Below are 17411 nucleotides of genomic sequence, written 5' to 3'. Positions count from 1 at the left end.
AAAGCTCATTCCTGCTTTCTTACATTTGTCTTCTGTGGCATGATATTGGCAAAGAATGAGCAAATCAGATAAAAGACAGACCAGACCCAAGGGTCATTAAATACTCTGTAGCAGTAAGTTAGATTGTGGCACAATAAATTCTCCTTGCATATTACTCTATAATATCCAAATTAAAATATGCTTACTGCCAAAATACAAGCCAGCACATAATATGTTTACAAGACAATTAAACATCATCTGGAATAGGATGAGATACAATAGATCACAGAAGCACAAAGCAGACTTAAATGTTCCCTATATGTTTTTCTCCTTTCCCCTTTGTCAAATTTTATTTTTCACTTTTTTCACTTTGTGCGTGTCTTTTTGACCTTTTTAAAAATCTTGAACAATAGCAACAGAAAAAGTGTTAGTGGCAGAAATGCTAACATAATTCATTGTAGGCCAAGCAAAGACCTAAAGACAATGTGGTGATGTTAACACAGAGATATGAAATGAAGAAATGTGGTGATATTTCCAAATGTTCCATAGATATTCAGGCATACACATTGTTCTAATGTAGGGAGATTTTTCTTTCTTTCTCCATCTCCAGAACTACATGATCAAATAAGGAAAATGCAGAGCAAGAAGAATGTGTCTATTTTACAAGTAGGAGAGAAAACTGAATTGTCAAACAAAAAGCCAGATTGGGATCAGTTATTTACAAAACAACAACAACCCAACCCTACAAAGCTGCACCTCTAGTGTCAGTTGTTCATTGCAATTGGTATCTCTCACTTCAATCCATTTATATTGCTATTCCAATGCTTTCCAGATGAGTTGAACTCCTGTCATCATAATGCCATAAACACTATCCTATGACCAGTCTGGATCTAAAAATTATGTGAGGAACATCCTATTGTATAAAAGCAATAAAATAAATAATAATAATACAAATCCACAATTGAAAAAAACAGCAACAGACAGCAAATGCTACCTCAGCAAAGAAGCAGAAGAAATAATAATGGACCACCTAGTTAGTTGCTGCAAGAAGTTCATACAGGATTACTACAAACAACAGCCCAACAAAGTACCAACAATGGTGCATTGGAATATCTGGAAGAAATACCATATGCCTTCTGGAAAGAACTGGTGTTCTTTCTTTCTGCAAAATAGACAAACAGAAAATGAAGAAGCTAAAGTGCTCTGGAACTTTAGAATTCAAATAGATAAGCACCTGTCACACAATAACCCAGATTTAACAATTGTTAATAAGAAAGACAAAGTCTAAGTCACAGACACTGCACTGCCTGAAGACTGCAGAATAGAAGAGAAAAAAACTGCAGAAAAATTACATACCTTATTTTTCAGAGTATAAGATGCATTGGAGTATAAGCCAAGGTTTTGAAGATGCAATTTTTTAAAAAAAGTTTTTGCACTCTGCAACCCTCCCCAAAATGGCCCATTTTTCACGAAAACGGGGCCATTTTTTTTAAAAAAAGGCATGAATAGCCTTTAGGAGGCTTGTAGAATGCTCCTGGAGGGGTGGCCCCACCCCAAAATGAGCAAAACAATGGCCCGCTTTTTTGTGAAAACAGGCCCTTTTGTCAAAAAAATGCATGGATAGCCTTTAGGAGGCTTATAGAGTCCCATTTTTTGCTCATTTCTGCCCTCCACAGCCCCCAGGAGCACTCTGAAAGCCTCCTACAGGCTCTGCATGACCATTTTGGTGAAGGGGGCGGGGTTTCAGTAGACAAAAAATGCTGTATTAAGTGTATAAGATGCACCCAGATTTTCAGCCTCTTTTTTGAGGAAAAAAGGTGTGTCTTATATTCCAAAAAATACAGTAATACAAAGATGTGCAAGTAGTTTCCAAAATTTCCAAAACATCTGGAGAACCACTTAAACGCCATCAAAATCGCCATTAGTCAATTACAAAAGATAGCTTTACTTGGAACAGCTTACATCTAGCAATAATATCTTCAATACCACCAAACAACAAACCTCTCCCTATCCCACATTTTGGAAAACTTTGATAGGTGGATAAAGGCACTAAACCTGGTTTAAACATCTGGCAGACTGTGATGAACCATAATAACAATAATGTATTATAGTTATTATAGACTATATATTATAGTCTCACAGTCAGCCAGATGTTTAGGTTGGATATAACATTTTTAGCCACTTATTGAACACTTCTATCCCAGATCCTTGGCAAGAACTCGATAGGTGGATAAAAATGCCAAAACCAGATCACCTTGTGACAAGATGGACAACAGACACATTTTAATAAATAAAAATAAACATTTTGGCTGACTGTGTGAACAACAAGAAGTCGCCTGGCTACCAAAGCTTGCACTTCCCTCCTCCCTTCAAAATCCATGCTTGATAAATCACAAGAATTTGTCAGGCAGCACAATGAATCAAAACTAAATAAATGATATTGACCAATGCAAACCAGTAAGCTTCATGACTGATTAATTGTTCCACCTGAGTCTCCTATATTTAAATTTAGCAGCTTACCTTCTACATTTAGAGTAGACTTTCTGGTAACCTTTACATGATTTGGACTACAATTCTCTTGAATCGGAATTCTGGTTGGACTGATGTGGCCAAAGTTCAAAACATCTGGACTAGGGATTTAATTATCTGGATGTTAGAGACACTGAACCTCTTTAATGGTTTTAAATTCATCCAGACACCTCAGCCAATATTTTATGCCTGAGCAATAATAGAAAATAATTACAGTATAAAAATATCTGCATTTTCTAGGTCTTATTGTAAAATTCCTAGTACATTAGCAGAAATGGTTTATACCCACCCAAAAAACTCAGTGACTCTTCTCATTTGATTTGATTTAATAAATTGATAGGCCGCCCAATCCCGAAGTACTCCAGGCGGCTTACAGAAAATAAATTTTAAAAAGTGAAGAGTTAAAAACAAACGGAGAAAAACAGATTAAAAGAAAACACATCATGCACCCAGTCTAATTGGGGCTGGACCTCGGTCAAGGGGTCAACAGCCCCAGGCCTGCCATAATAGCCAGGTTTTGATAGCCTTTCGGAAGGTCATGAGAGTGGGTAGGGTCCGGATCTCTGGGGGTAGTTCATTCCATAGGGTCGGAGTGGCTACAGAGAAGGCCCTCCCCCGGGGAGCCGCCAGCTGACATTGTCTGGCTGACGGCACCTGGAGAAGGCCCACACTGTGCGATCTTATCTGCCGTTGGGAGGTATGCGGCAGAAGACGGTCTCGCAGATATCCGGGTCCTAGGCCATACAATTAAAGGACTCCAATCTTGGAGTCATTTCCACTACTACAGGTCCCAGTTTCCTACTGCTACAGCTGCAAGATTTCTGTTTTCCCATCATGGCAAAAAGCTGGAACTTGATGCAGTGAAAACAGAGTGATGCTGTTGATAAGTTGGCTGGGGATTCAGTTTGCATCTATTTGATAATGTTGTTAGAAAAAAGATTAACCTCATTAAAATGCAGTTTATATACAACAGGAAAAAATATCTAATAAAATTCTGTAGAAAAAGGATCCTATCATAATACTGATAAAAGTGCCCGATTAAAACAACATGTATAATTTAATATGCACAGTTGTTAAAACCTACAAAGTTTTAAAAAAATAAATGTCTATAATTCTGATGACTAAGTCACGAGAGATCATACCCAGAAACTCGATAATGACATGTATCCTTTCGGGTTGGTTTTACTAGAGTTAGAAGAAGTTGAGGATATTTTGGGAGAATTGAAATGAAGGAAAATAGAAAACACTGCTTCCTTGCCGTGTTTTGTGATTCTCATGGAAAGACCACTACCCATCCCTGGTGAGATACAGATGTTGTTGGTGACACAGTTCATATACTTGAACATCAAGCAAAAAGAAGACATAGATGCTTAGTTGCTTCTGTGTCCAACCACAGGGCAAATGAAATACTTGTTATTCTCCTTTTCTTTCTCCTTGCCATTTTGACTATGCCAAGCCACTCAATTTTTCATTTCCCTTTTCTCTAAGACACTGCTTGAGAGCTCTGCTTGATTTATCCAGTCTCCTTTTGAGTTTAACTTTTTGAAACAAATCCAAATCAAATTACCCATCCACTCTCTCTTTCTCTCAAACACTGATGGACCAAAACCACGATTGCTAGATTTTATTACATTCAGTAGTTGAAAAGCATTTGGGGTGTGGTTTTTTTTTTTTTAAAGTTTGTTCTGGAAAATCATTGAAGAGTTGCATTATCATTTTCCCCTTAGTTTTTCAAAACTAGAAGTATATTCTGGATTCTTTCACTTTGTTGTGGACTTTTAATAAGCGTGGTGCTTTTTTCTGCACAGTACAGTATAAACATACAGACCCAGTATAATTAGAATTTCAGGCATGGCCTGTGGGATCTAGTGATTTGGACATATTTTATTTAACCGGCTTAGTAAAAGGTAATATTCAGCAGCTGTGATCTATAGCAGAATTACAATTTTCAGGGTCAAGGAGGGATTTTGATATTAGGAGGTTGGGCAGAATTGCTGTAAAATCTCATGAGCTGTCGTTAAAAATAAATGAGAAAATAGGTTATCCAAGAGTCATTGTAAGGGAAAAATCAATAGGCAGTGTCTATTCACTTGGGCGATCAAAATCCTTGAAATTTGAACAAAAGTTTCACGTTTAGTAGGCTATAGGTTTTGAAATGTAAGTATGGAATGCTCAGCGGATACAAATTCATTGTGCCCTGCATTCAAAGAAGATGGAACAAATCTTTTAAAGATGTATCTTTTTTCTTCTTGGTACTGGATATTAGCTACTAAATTACACGTGTAAAATAGTTTCCAATGAAATTGGAATTTTAGCTTCTTGATAATAAATTTCCCATTCAAAATATATTCATAAATTCACCCACCTCTGACTATATCAGTCCATGTTTATTTCTGTACATTGCTACATATGCTCATATACTGCCCTTTAAAATAAAGAGATACGATAAATTTCTCATTTCTCCAGCAAAAGACAAAACACAGAGTATAGAAATGAAAAATTGGTAACATTTTTTCTTATTCATCTATTTTATATTACCACCCATCTCACCAAAAGCAAATCTGGGCAAAGTACAAACTAAAATATTGAATGAATATGTAAAATTACTATTATCATTAATTATCAAAACATTAAAAACTATTTAAAAACCCAGAGAAGTAGAAAATGGTCAAGTGTGAGTAATTCTGATTTCAATTGACTACCTCCTACAGACCAAGGAGATGGTGTTGAACTTCTGGAGGAAGAGAGAGGAACCTGCCCCACTTAACATCAAGGGGACTGTGTAGAGAGAGTCTCCACCTTTAAATTCCTGGGAGTCCATCTCAGCGAAGACTGACGGTACTTCTTTACCCTCCTACCATGGGAAAGAGATATAGAAGCATAGCTAGCCGGCACAAACAAGCTGAAGAACAGTTTCTATCTGTGTTCTGTCGGACTTCTGAATTCAAAATAACATCATAACTCCTGTACATAGAATGATGGACTTGCAGGGCTGGCACAATGTGTAACATGTTCACACTGGTGCAATAGGACTGGGTGTTTGTTAATATGATTTATTGGGTTAGGGATCTTCTGTCTTTACTGTGAGTTGTATTGTGTTGGGGGGTGCACTGATGAAGCTCAACCAATCTCATTGTACCTATGTTGTGAACTGGCAAATAACTGACAAATTGAGATATTCAAAGCAATGGCAGGCTTTTTAATATAAATATAAATCGTGTGAGTTTAGCTATCAGAAGATGACAAAACAAGAATTATTTTTTATGTTCATAGCCTTTCCTTTTATATAGATTGCTGGGTAGGATTTTCATACTTCCATATATATATATATATACTCAGGTAGTAAATGATTCTCAAAACTACTTTTTGAATTTTGTGACCTAGTTCCCAAATACCAGATTCTGCTTTCATTCTGCAGGCAAAGGGATAAAGAAAACTCTGAATCTCAGCCTTGTAAATAGTCCTCGACATATGTTGAGCTACAAGTCCCATTATTTCCAGCTAACATGGCCATTAAAGAACTGTATGTTTATCTCTTGATAGGAAATCAGAGTGTGATAAAATCACTGGTTCTATATATGATGCATTCTTTTGGAATGTGTTTTACTTAAAATAAATATAAGAGAATAAGATAAAAAATAAACATTATGTTCTTTTTATCAAAAACACATTATACACAGATGAATACAATGACAGGCAATTCTTTATTTGGTACACTTAAACCAGGAACAATACATAACTACATATTCTATTTAGTTCCAAAAGATATCTAAAAAGCATCACCTTAGACATGCTAGGAACAGGCAAACATCAAATGCATACTCAAGTTTGGGAAGAAATTAAGTTTTCCAAGTAATGCAGCAACACTTAGCAAGTCAAAACCAAAGGCCTCTGATATAAAATATATGGACATGAAGATTGGTAAATGTTGCTTCAGATGGAATGAAAGAGATAAACAAACTTTTCTTTGCCATCTGACACAGACACATAAGTGTATATACATGAGAAGGCCAGTATTAGTTTAACTAAAAGAGGAGAAATTGTACTATTTACTGAGAGTTAGGCAGAGAAACATATTAAATGGAATATAAATGCCTTGTGGCATTTATATTCCATTTAATATGTTTCCACTTTCCACACCAAAATTACCAGATAAATGTAATCTGCATATCATTCTAAACCATGAAATGATCATTCCTTAGAATGGATATTTATCTCTTTGTTACATACCTAAAGTAATTAATTAATAGCACTTTCAGCAGTTAACATTTCCATATACTAGTATTGATTAAAAGGTAATTGAAGCCACAGTTGAATTGGTTGACTAATAATTGAAATATAATTTCAGCCAAAAACAGCATCTTTGACAAAGAATCAAAAGAAGCAGAATTGTATCTCCAACTTCCAACTTCAGTACCAAAAATTATTAGACTGACAGCCTTACAAGCACTTGAAAAACAGAATTGAGGGAGAAACCTTAACTGCTTCAAATCAGAGATTTTTTTTTGAGCTGGAAATCAAAGTTTTCACCACAAACAGTTATTTGGAAGACTTCACACGCCTAAAATAGTCTTAGAATTGACTATGGAACAAGATAGATGCTGCTCAGTAGTAGAAGACGTCACACAATAACCTATACCTGTGATGGCGTACTATGTGCGCACCGGCCAACTGATTTTCGGTCGGTTTTTGCCCGCCCCAGGCTTCAGGAAAGCATCTGGAGTCTGGGGAGGGCGAAAAACCTCATTCCGGTTGGGCCGTTGAGCCTTTTTTTCACCCTTCCCAGGCTCCAGAAGCTTTCCTGAAGCCTGGGGAAGATGAAAAATGGCCCAACGGGCAAAACAGAAGTTCATTCAGGAAAGCCTCCAGAGCCTGGGTAGAGCAAAAACTCCCCACACACAGGGGGTCGCATGTGCATGTGCGGAGGGGGTCACAGACTTATGCACAGGGGTGTGTGCACACATGCACAGGTGGGTGGGCACACACAATTTTGGCACACCTTTAGAAAAAGCTTAACCATCACTGACCTATACCTACAGTTGAACTGTAATGTTTTTATTTTGTCTCACCTATATTATTTTATAAATAAATCAGAGAAGCAAGCATACCTAATAGTATTTCCTCTTCCTATTTTATCCACAACAAAAACTGTGAAATCCAAAAGGTGCTTTCGTTTAAAAGGCAACCGGATTTTCTCATTTTGCTTGATGACATTTTGCTTCTCATCCAAGAAGCTTCTTCAGTTCTGACTAAATGGTGGAAGCATTGGTCGTTGAGGCCATTTGAGGTTTATCTGTGCCCTCAAGATCACTGAGTCCTGTAGTCTGATTTTTTTTGCTGGAAATTCAATCACACTCCTCCATCATTCAAAGAGTGTTCATTTCAAAGTGCATGGGTTGCATCTAGAGTTACAAGTTGTGAGAACAATATATGCCTGTGATGGCAAACCTATGGCATGCATGCCACAGGTGGCACACAGAGCCATATTCACTGGCATGTGAGTCGTCAGCTGAATTTCAGCCTTCCGGAGTGCTGAGGAAGGCCATTTTGCCCTCCCCAGGCTTCAGGAAAGCCTCTGGAGCCTGGGGAGGGTGAAAAACAGACCTAACGGACCTACCAGAAGTTCAGAAATCACCCATTTCCAGCTTCCAAAAGACCTCTGGTGAGGCAGGGGAGGCTGTTTTTGCCCTCCCCAGGCTTCAGGAAAGCCTCTGGAGCCTGGGGAGGGTGAAAAACTTCGGGTAGGCCAGCTGGGCCCATTTTCACCCACCCTAGGCTCCGGAGGCTTTCCCGAAGTCTAGGGAGAGCAAAAACAGCCCTCCTGAGGAAATACCAAACTCAGCTTGGAGGCAAGCAGTGTGGCGCACATGGGGGGGGAGCATGGGGGTTGTGCTCATATGTGCATGTTGTGGCATTTTGCATTATGGGTGCTGGCACACATGCACACTATCACATGCACGTGCTCACATTTTTGACACCCCAAAACAAAAAGGTTAGCCATCACTGATATATGCCATAAGACTTTAACCAATTCCTCAGACCTTATCTGAAGGACTGTCTTCTCTCCAGTTACATCCATCCAACCCACAAGAGTGAGTAGGCAGGGAAAGTTGTGGGTCCCCTTTCCTAAGGAAGTACATCTGGGGGGATCCAGAAGAAGATCTTTCTCTGTGGTGGCTCTCTCCCTTTGAAACATTAGAGATTAGACTGCCCCCCATACTTCGATGCTCTTTTGCAAAGCCTGAAGGTCTGGTTTGCCAATGGGCCTGGGAACCCAGAGTGGGATGTAGCCCATCAAATGCCTTGTTTGGCTGATTGCTGTCACCAGGTGGGTGCAGGGTTATTGTTTTTTGTTCATATATACATTTATACAATATATGGCCCTACGCAGTGACAAATGTGGAATATTGTATAGTGATTTTGTTGTTTTGTTCTGTGTCTTTGTATGTTAGATAGAATAGCTCGCCATCCCTATCATCTGATAGCCTTGCTACTTTGTTCTATTCTCTTCATGTCCTGGAAACCAGAAAAATAATTGTTTCCTTTTGTTGAATATGTTGTGAGGGAAAAGACGCAGGAGCCATGGAATCAGAGAGTAAGATGTTTATTGCGAGATGACTGCGATTCAAAGCGTCCCTGCAACTGTCAGGGTATTTATACTCGAGCCCAAAGCAACTGTCAAATGACCAGCCAATCAGAGAGCTGGTAACAGGGAACATTTGCATATATAACACTCCTTCCCCCCCAGTTATTTGCATACTCAACCCTCCTCTAACGTTTGCATATATAACACTCCTTCCCCCCCAGTTATTTGCTTTGTGTGCAAAGAAAGTCCAAGCCTGTCGGTAACTTTGGTTTTTTGAAGGCAGGTTGGTGTCCTCGTGCTCCAGCTTCCCGTCCAGCACCAGGCCTCGCTTCTCCCGGTTGTTGGTCAGCCGTGGAGTCAGCGTGTAAACCTTGCAGAAGGTGGAGCTGGGAGGCAGGCAGCTTTGTAAGGCAGGTGGCCTTGGGAGGTAGGCAGCTTTGTAAGGCAGGTGGCCTTGGGAGGTAGGCAGCTTTGTAATGCAGGTGGAGCAGCGGAGGCTCCAGGCAGCAGCAGCTGCAGACAGTTTGTATTATGCAGATAGAAAGCCGTGAGGAGACGGATGGCAGCAGCGGCTGCAGACAGGCAGGCAGTTCCAGCCGAGGTTGGCCTTCATGGTCTTTGGCTCGTCCTTGGAGTTGGCGTGGCTCGTCCTTCAAGTTGGCATAGATGGCTCGTCCTTGGAGTTGGCGTGGCTCGTCTTTCAAGTTGGTGTAGATGGAAGGCTTCACGGTGGCTACTGCTGCTGCTGAGTGCATGCTGGCCATTGGTTCTCTGTTGTGGCTTTTGTGTCTGATTTTCGCGGGGCCGCGACTGGCTTATTCTTCGTTGTTGTTTTCCAGGCTCTGCGGGAATCGCATATCCCATCCTCGTCGCCAGTGTTGAATATGTTTGAGGGAAAGACGCAGGAGCCATGGAATCAGAGAGTAAGATGTTTATTGCGAGATGACTGCGATTCAAAACGTCCCTGCAACTGTCAGGGTATTTATACTCGAGCCCAAAGCAACTGTCAAATGACCAGCCAATCAGAGAGCTGGTAACAGGGAACATTTGCATATATAACACCTTTGAAGTTAGGAGCTGAAATACCAAGTTGGTAGTTAAGCACTCTGGATATGACATTCCAGAAATGTGACATAAATTCTAAAAGTTCCAATTGAATAGGTGAGGTGGAATTATGTACCAGTATTAAATCCTGAATATGGACTCTGTTCAGTTGAGGTATAATTTGTCTCTATTAAGGTTAGTTATCATATAGTTAGAGTAAAATATTTTGATATTAAATCTTTCCATTATTGAAACAAGAGAGAAATGAAAGCAAGCCTTCCACCTAAAAGAATTGAGCATCTGGCCCTTAGCATAACATTTGCAGGTGAAAGAAATATAAAGATTTGAACTAAATCTCATTATTAAAAGTCTTGAATTAGTCACAATAGTTTCTTGAATTGTTTCATACTTGCTTCTTAGCTTTTGTAAAAAAAAAAAGTCACATTTGGAATTATTGAGTTCTTGTGTGCCTGTTTTAATTGGTTTTACTCCAGTCTGACAAGATGAAGCTTGACATTCTATGGCACTGGTGATGAATAAAAACTGGAAAATTGTGTAAAGAGGATCCCCCAATTCCATATAGGAAAATACATGTCTCAACTAACCACTTGACAGCAATGCTAACTGCATGAACCTGTAGCTGCAGACAGATCTTTTGAAGACTATTTCAACATGAGGACAGTTGACAAATTACTCATAGTTTGAACATCCATTTGTGCAATGAAGTGGTGCTTGGGCTTGATGTATTAGCTGAAGCATTGCCCTTGTTTGGCATGTGGACCATATACTATAATGCTGTATGTTTTAGTAAGAAGGAGAAAAGTTAACATTAAATGCTGAAGTACTATAAAATGTAAACTATAAAATGTGAATATCAAGCCATCCAAATTCACCATTTGGCCATTTCATTCACCAGCTGTGGTTGAAATGTGTGGCTGAAACTTTACCATAGTTATTCTAACTGTTGTTGGTTGGTTTTTCTCAGTTGCTATGTGTATTATTTATGATTTTGCTGTATTGTTTTTAACCTTGGTTTTTAAGTATGGTTAGTCAGTAAGTGCCATGTATTTGAGACTGCCATATACATTGCACAAATGATTAAATATATTTTATTTTTTTAAAAGCAGGCTATGTAAAAACCCAAAGGCCATTTATATGCTATGTATTCATGGATCAAGATTGATCATGAGACTGATATAAGCTCTTTAAGGTAGTCCAGACAAGAAGTACAACCAAAAACATTAGCACTCGCTATCTTTATTGTCAACGTATTTGTCTCCTCCTCCCTTTTTAGTCTCTGGAAGGTTAAGGAGGGTCCACTCTGAAATGTTTCCTCACCTGTGGCCTGGGCTGCCCCTTTCCAGACCTTGTGTAGGCTGTGGGTCTTCCTCCTGTCTCCAAAGGTGTTTCACAAATATTATCATAAACCCAAATTTGAACTTCTCAGTGGTGCATGACATTGTTGCTCATTCAACTAGGAGAAGATTCGTGCAAGGTAGATATCTTTAATAAAGTTTCAAAAATAATTCATTTGTACAGCTTATTTTTGCTTAAACATACATTTTCTGTAACCCATGACCAAAAAGTCTCAGTTACTTCAGTAATTTTGTCTTCAAGCCAATCACACTTTTTTCATTATATTAGAAAAGAGGGAAGTGGTATTTAAGGTATTCATTTTTTTTAAAAATAGTTAAAGCATATTACAGGTAGTCCTTGACTAACAACCATTCATTGAGTGACTGTTCAAAGCTACAATGGCACTGACAAAAGTGACTTATGACTGTTTTTCACGGTTACAACTTTTGCAGCATCCCCATGATCATGTCATCAAAATTCCGATGTGTGGCAATTGGTTCACATTTATTATCATTGCTGTGTCCCAAGGTCATGTGGTTTGTTACCTTCTGATAAGCAGAGTCAATGGGGAAGCCAGATTCCCTTAGCAACAGGGTTACTCAGTTATCAACTGAAGTGATTCACTTTACAACTGAGGCAAGAAACAACATAAAATGGAGTAAAAGATCTCACTTAACAAGAGAAATTTTGGGCTCGGTTCTGGTCATAAGTTGAGACTACCTATATTGGAACAACTTACTAAATCACAAGTTATATTTATTTAATTTACCATACTGGTAAACATTTTAGCTGCTATTCCTAAAAAAAAAGACTTCCAAAATGCATTTAGGAAACGTATAACATGGTGTCTTATCTAAAGAAAAAAGACATTATATAATTCATACAATACTAAAAGCCATAGTTTGTATATAATGAAACTATAACATTTCTTTATATTGTCAGAATGATTGCTATTTGCAGTTTCCATATTGATTTCAACAGCTTACTTCATTTGCCTTCACTACAGCTCCCAATTGCCACTTCAAACAAACTTGTAGATCAATCTTATTTTCAGAAGTATTAATGATTGAAGTTCATTATGCATAGACTGTACCATCTCCAGCCGCTATGTTGTTTTTTAATATACAGTATATGGGCAAAGGTAATGATAAATATGTCTGTGAGAGGGAATAAGTGAGAAAGTTTATTTCACTTGGGTGTTGTCAAGAATTGCAAGGATGCCTTTGATTGAAACCTATTCATTAAGCAAAGTTAAGGCATTTTTTATTTCATTAATGGGGCTAAAATCTGTTTAAACCACAAACTAATTTTAGTATAAAATATTTTTAATACCTGATATCCTTGGGCAGATGCTCAGGTTCTGGTGCCTAATAGCAACAGCTATTTATTGCTTTTCTTGTTTTAAGAAAAAAATAATAATAATCTGACGAGGACTGAGCCTCTACCACTTTTGCATCTTAACATAGTTAGTGAAATACTCATCTGATTGTGTAATGATAAATAGCATTTAATGTTGTCATTAAAAAAAACAAATTCTGAATTTTTCTGACACATGACAAAAATAAAGAAAAGAAACCTCTGTTCTTTCACAGCCAGAAAAGGATTTTGGAATGGCCAAAGGATCCTTTAGTGCTATTTTGAGAAACAGTGATACATTCAAATATTGGTAGTCCTTGCTTACCCATTACCAACCACCACTGGGACCTGCAACTCTGTCATTAAGGGCGATGGTTACTAAATGAAAAATCACATTACTATGCCAGACATACAACCTCATTTCTGTTTCCATTGTTAAGTGAGACCCTATAACAGGGGTGTCAAACTTGATTTCATTGTGGGCGGCATTAGGGTTGTGTTTGCCTTGAGGGGTTGGAGGAGCATAGCCAGGGTGGGCATAGATAGCTCAGTGTCACTCATGTCGAGGGCATCCATTGTGGCCTGAGTGCTCTGCCAGAAAAACAGGCTCGGTTTTCAGCCGCAATGGCCTCCTGCAACCCTCTGCCAGTGAAAACGGAGCCCTTCTGAGCTCTGTTTTTGCTGGAAGAGGCACCGCAGGTCGATCCTTTGTTTCCAGGGTGGCCCCGGGGTCTAGATTTAAACACCCTGTGGGTCAGATTTGGCCGTGGGCCTTGTGTTTGATACCCCTGCACTACAATCATGAAGTGAGACAATATGTGACCATAGCTTACAATTTTACTTCCACATTCTCCATTAATTTTGCTTGCTGGAAGCCAATGTGATGCATGCAAATGGCAATCACATGAGAGCAGTACACTGCAATGGTACAATGCATGCCAGGTGTGAAGCACCCACACAATCACAGGATGCTGCCATTGCTGTAAATGTGAGGATTGGTTGTGGGTTCCCCCCCCCCAATGATCACTAAAAAACACAGCAAGCAAACTCTATCTGCAAGAGATCTAGCATCTTAAAGCATTGGTGCTCTCAACTCCTGCCAAACAAACACGTTATAGCACAAAAAGCAGCCAAGAAATCTTTAAATTCTGAAATAGACTTGGAAAGTAATATTTTATCCATTTTCATGCAAATCATTGTGAGTAAATAATGTCTTCAGCTGTCATGGCTTACTTATTTATTTATGTGTAAAGACAATTCAGTTCATTGACAAAATCCTTTTGTTATTCAAAAATGCATTAGAAGAGCAATGCCTCAGGATACACATACTTGGCCAAATAGGGCAAGAAGCACTTTCAGTTACTGAGCTCAAGAACAATATCTTTAAAACTAGGGGGTGTCTTTTTTGATTTGTCAACAAAGTCATTGATTCTTTAGTTCTCTTTATTGAGAGATGTGTTGTGCATATGCTGCTCTCTTCTGGCTGCCTCTCTAATCTGTAACATGTAAATTCATAAGAGATAAATATGTATATGTATGTGTGTGTTCATATATATGTATACATACATACATACATACATACATACATACATACATACATACATACATACATTCAACACACACACGAAGACACACACACTCATTTGAACAAATAGTGAGACGTCTCTGTTGACCATATTGTTCAAAAAGAAATCTATATTTAGGATTGTGCATCTCATTCCAATATTGACATTATTGTGCTAAAACGGCAAGGTTTGTTTCTTCCTTATATGGATACTCAGAATTATATTGATCTATTATAAATGCAGTAAAGCTATTTTGAGGAAAAGGGGCTCTTTATAGAATTTGTTTACTTGAAAAAAGCTACAGAAAGGTAAAAAACCAGCAAGTTTTGTTTTCTTGGATCTGGAGTGGATTGAAAGAACACTGTGAAATCATCTAGGATCTGGGAACAGAAGAACATCCTATTGCCATAAAAGCTAATCAGATCTTACCAAAACGTTCTCCATTAGGACATGAAGGAGACAGCCATCTTGATGTTGCGGACTCCACCTTCCAAATTAATAATGTGCATTTATATTATCCCTCTTCAAAGCTATATGATACAACTATTATATAATCTTGGGCTATACATACACTATGTTTTCTAAACTCCTGCTCTATTAATCAGTCTTGTTTATTGGATGGAAATGTCTCTATAATCATCATAAACTGGCATTCCTGTCAATGTTTTCTGGCTTTATGGCTGTTATAAATTCAATTGATTTGAGGTATTCCTAAGCTGTTCAAAATCTGAAACTTCTCCCCTCAGCCTAAACAAGATTTGTTCTCACAGCTGAAAAAGCTGGTGTTACTCCACTAAGCAGGCAAATGCTATTAATCAGAGTTTTTAATTATTTATGTAAACTTCTTAAAATAAAAAAGTAATTTGTGAATAAAACACTATAAACCAAATATTGATGACCTGAAATTGCTAACCTGCAGAAAACAGCTTATCAAATGCACTCTGATAGGTCTAGCAGGCTTATATTTCTCATAGAACATCATTATAAAGGGCATCAGATATGTTGGTTATCTGTCTGCGTACATAGTTGGATATTTTACATTTCAGCCATTACTCAAATCCTTGAGACAGACTTATTCTGGAATGGCAACCCAACTTGGTGCGGTTGATAGAACTTCCATGAAGAAACACATTGAACTTTCTCATTATTGCATTAAAGAGACACATGAACATTCCATCACTAAAGGTATTTTTGGGGAATTTTCCTGAGACATAATATAATTTTACATTGTGTTTCTAATTACAGGTCCTTATATTAAAGTTGAATTAGTCCATCTGCTTCTGAGGATTTACCATTTTGTAGCAAATAAGTAAGAATCACAAGACTTGAGACATTCACAAAATCCTTTTTGTTTTTACTAGGCTGCCCTTCACATCTGAGCATATCTCAGAATTATTTGGAGTCTTTTTCTAGAAATCTGGCAAGTGACCTGACCTGAGAAGATGTATTTTTCTTGTAATTTTGTTCTCAACTAGATTCAGAATTCATTTTGTTTTGTTTTTGTGACTCTACAAACTTCTGTATTCAATTTAGAAACATCTCATTGTCATACTACAATCTTTATTGAACATTTAATTTAATTTGTTATGTATTTTTTTAAAAATTAGAGAAAGAAATAGAAAAGTTACAACTTGACATGGTGAATTAAGCACAACTCTGCAAAAGCAATGTAAAAAACCACAAATGAATATCCAGTTTCCTGAAACCTCTCTGAATAAGGAGAGGAGGGGAGATTGCTCATATGTATTCCAGATTAACTACTTAACAGTCCATCCACAGATGATGATGATGTTTTATAGCAGATTTTTTAGCTCCAGATTTGAATGCCCTACACCTGCCTCGTTCTACTGATGAGAGCAAGAAAGCAATTTTGCAGATGAACTCAAGTAAAACAACAGGCCTATTCCTATTGAGATCTACAAAGCAATAGCCACAAACAACTTAGAGAGCATTTCAAGACTGCTTGGAAGACAGAAGAGATGCCTGATGACTTCTGTGATGCCTTATTGTAGCTCTCTATAAAAATAAAGGAAGAAAATCAGACTGCAGAAACTACAGAGGTGTCTCTCAGCTGCCCATCACAGGTAAGATCTTTGCCCACATTTTCCTTGTCACTGTCTCAGAAAGGAATCTTCTAGAGGGAATATGCCTTTTGTCCAGAATGGAGAACCATAGACATATTTTCTTTGAGATAAGTCTAGGAAAAGACATCAAATAGAACAAATATCTTTATTCTTTCTTCATTGATCTGACAAAGTCATTTGGCAATGTAAACAAGGGAGTTCTCCGGTTTACCATGAGATTATGGATACTGATATTTCAAAGAAATTCATGAAGTTGATTCAGCTACTTCATGACAAAATGGTGACTCATCAGTTGCATTTGCCATTTCTAATGGAGTAAAACAGGCTTGTGTTGTTCCCCTGGTCCTATTCAAGGTGTTGCTTACTTGCATGTTATCATGTGCTATTCATGGTCTGAAGGAGGAAGTATAGATATCAGTTACTGATTGGATGACTTTCTCTTTGACCTTTGCTGCTTGAACACATGATGAAATGCTTCCATACAGTCATTCAAGAAACCCACTTTGCTGATGACCATGGCACATAAAGACACTGATCTGCAGTTGATGCTGAACAAATTCTCATACTTTCTTTGTTCTTCATTATTGAAATATTTTATCAGCTCATCCCAAATACCAAAACTACAGAACCAAAAATAACTGTTGACAACATCTAGCTGAGAAACATGAACAGCTTGAAATATATGCAAAGCATTGACGTGTGGTGAGGTTTCTGCCTGGTGAGGCAAGCGGGCAAAAGCTGCCCTATGTCTGCCAGCAGCAGGGCTTCAGTCGGGCTTTCAGAAAGCCGTGCCAGGCTTTCCAAAAGCCCCGGCGAAGCCCCAAAGCCCTAGTGCCAGCCTGGTGGCTTCCTACCGGACTCCCATCTACGAGCTGACGCCGATCCACCCGGCCTTCTCACACGCCCTGGCTG

The sequence above is a fragment of the Thamnophis sirtalis genome, unplaced genomic scaffold (genome assembly GCF_051295495.1).
Source record: "Thamnophis sirtalis isolate CommonGarterSnake01/CBP01778 unplaced genomic scaffold, rThaSir2_p1.2 scaffold_11, whole genome shotgun sequence".
NCBI classification, from domain to species: domain Eukaryota; kingdom Metazoa; phylum Chordata; class Lepidosauria; order Squamata; family Natricidae; genus Thamnophis; species Thamnophis sirtalis.
This window is presented reverse-complemented; position numbering follows the sequence as displayed.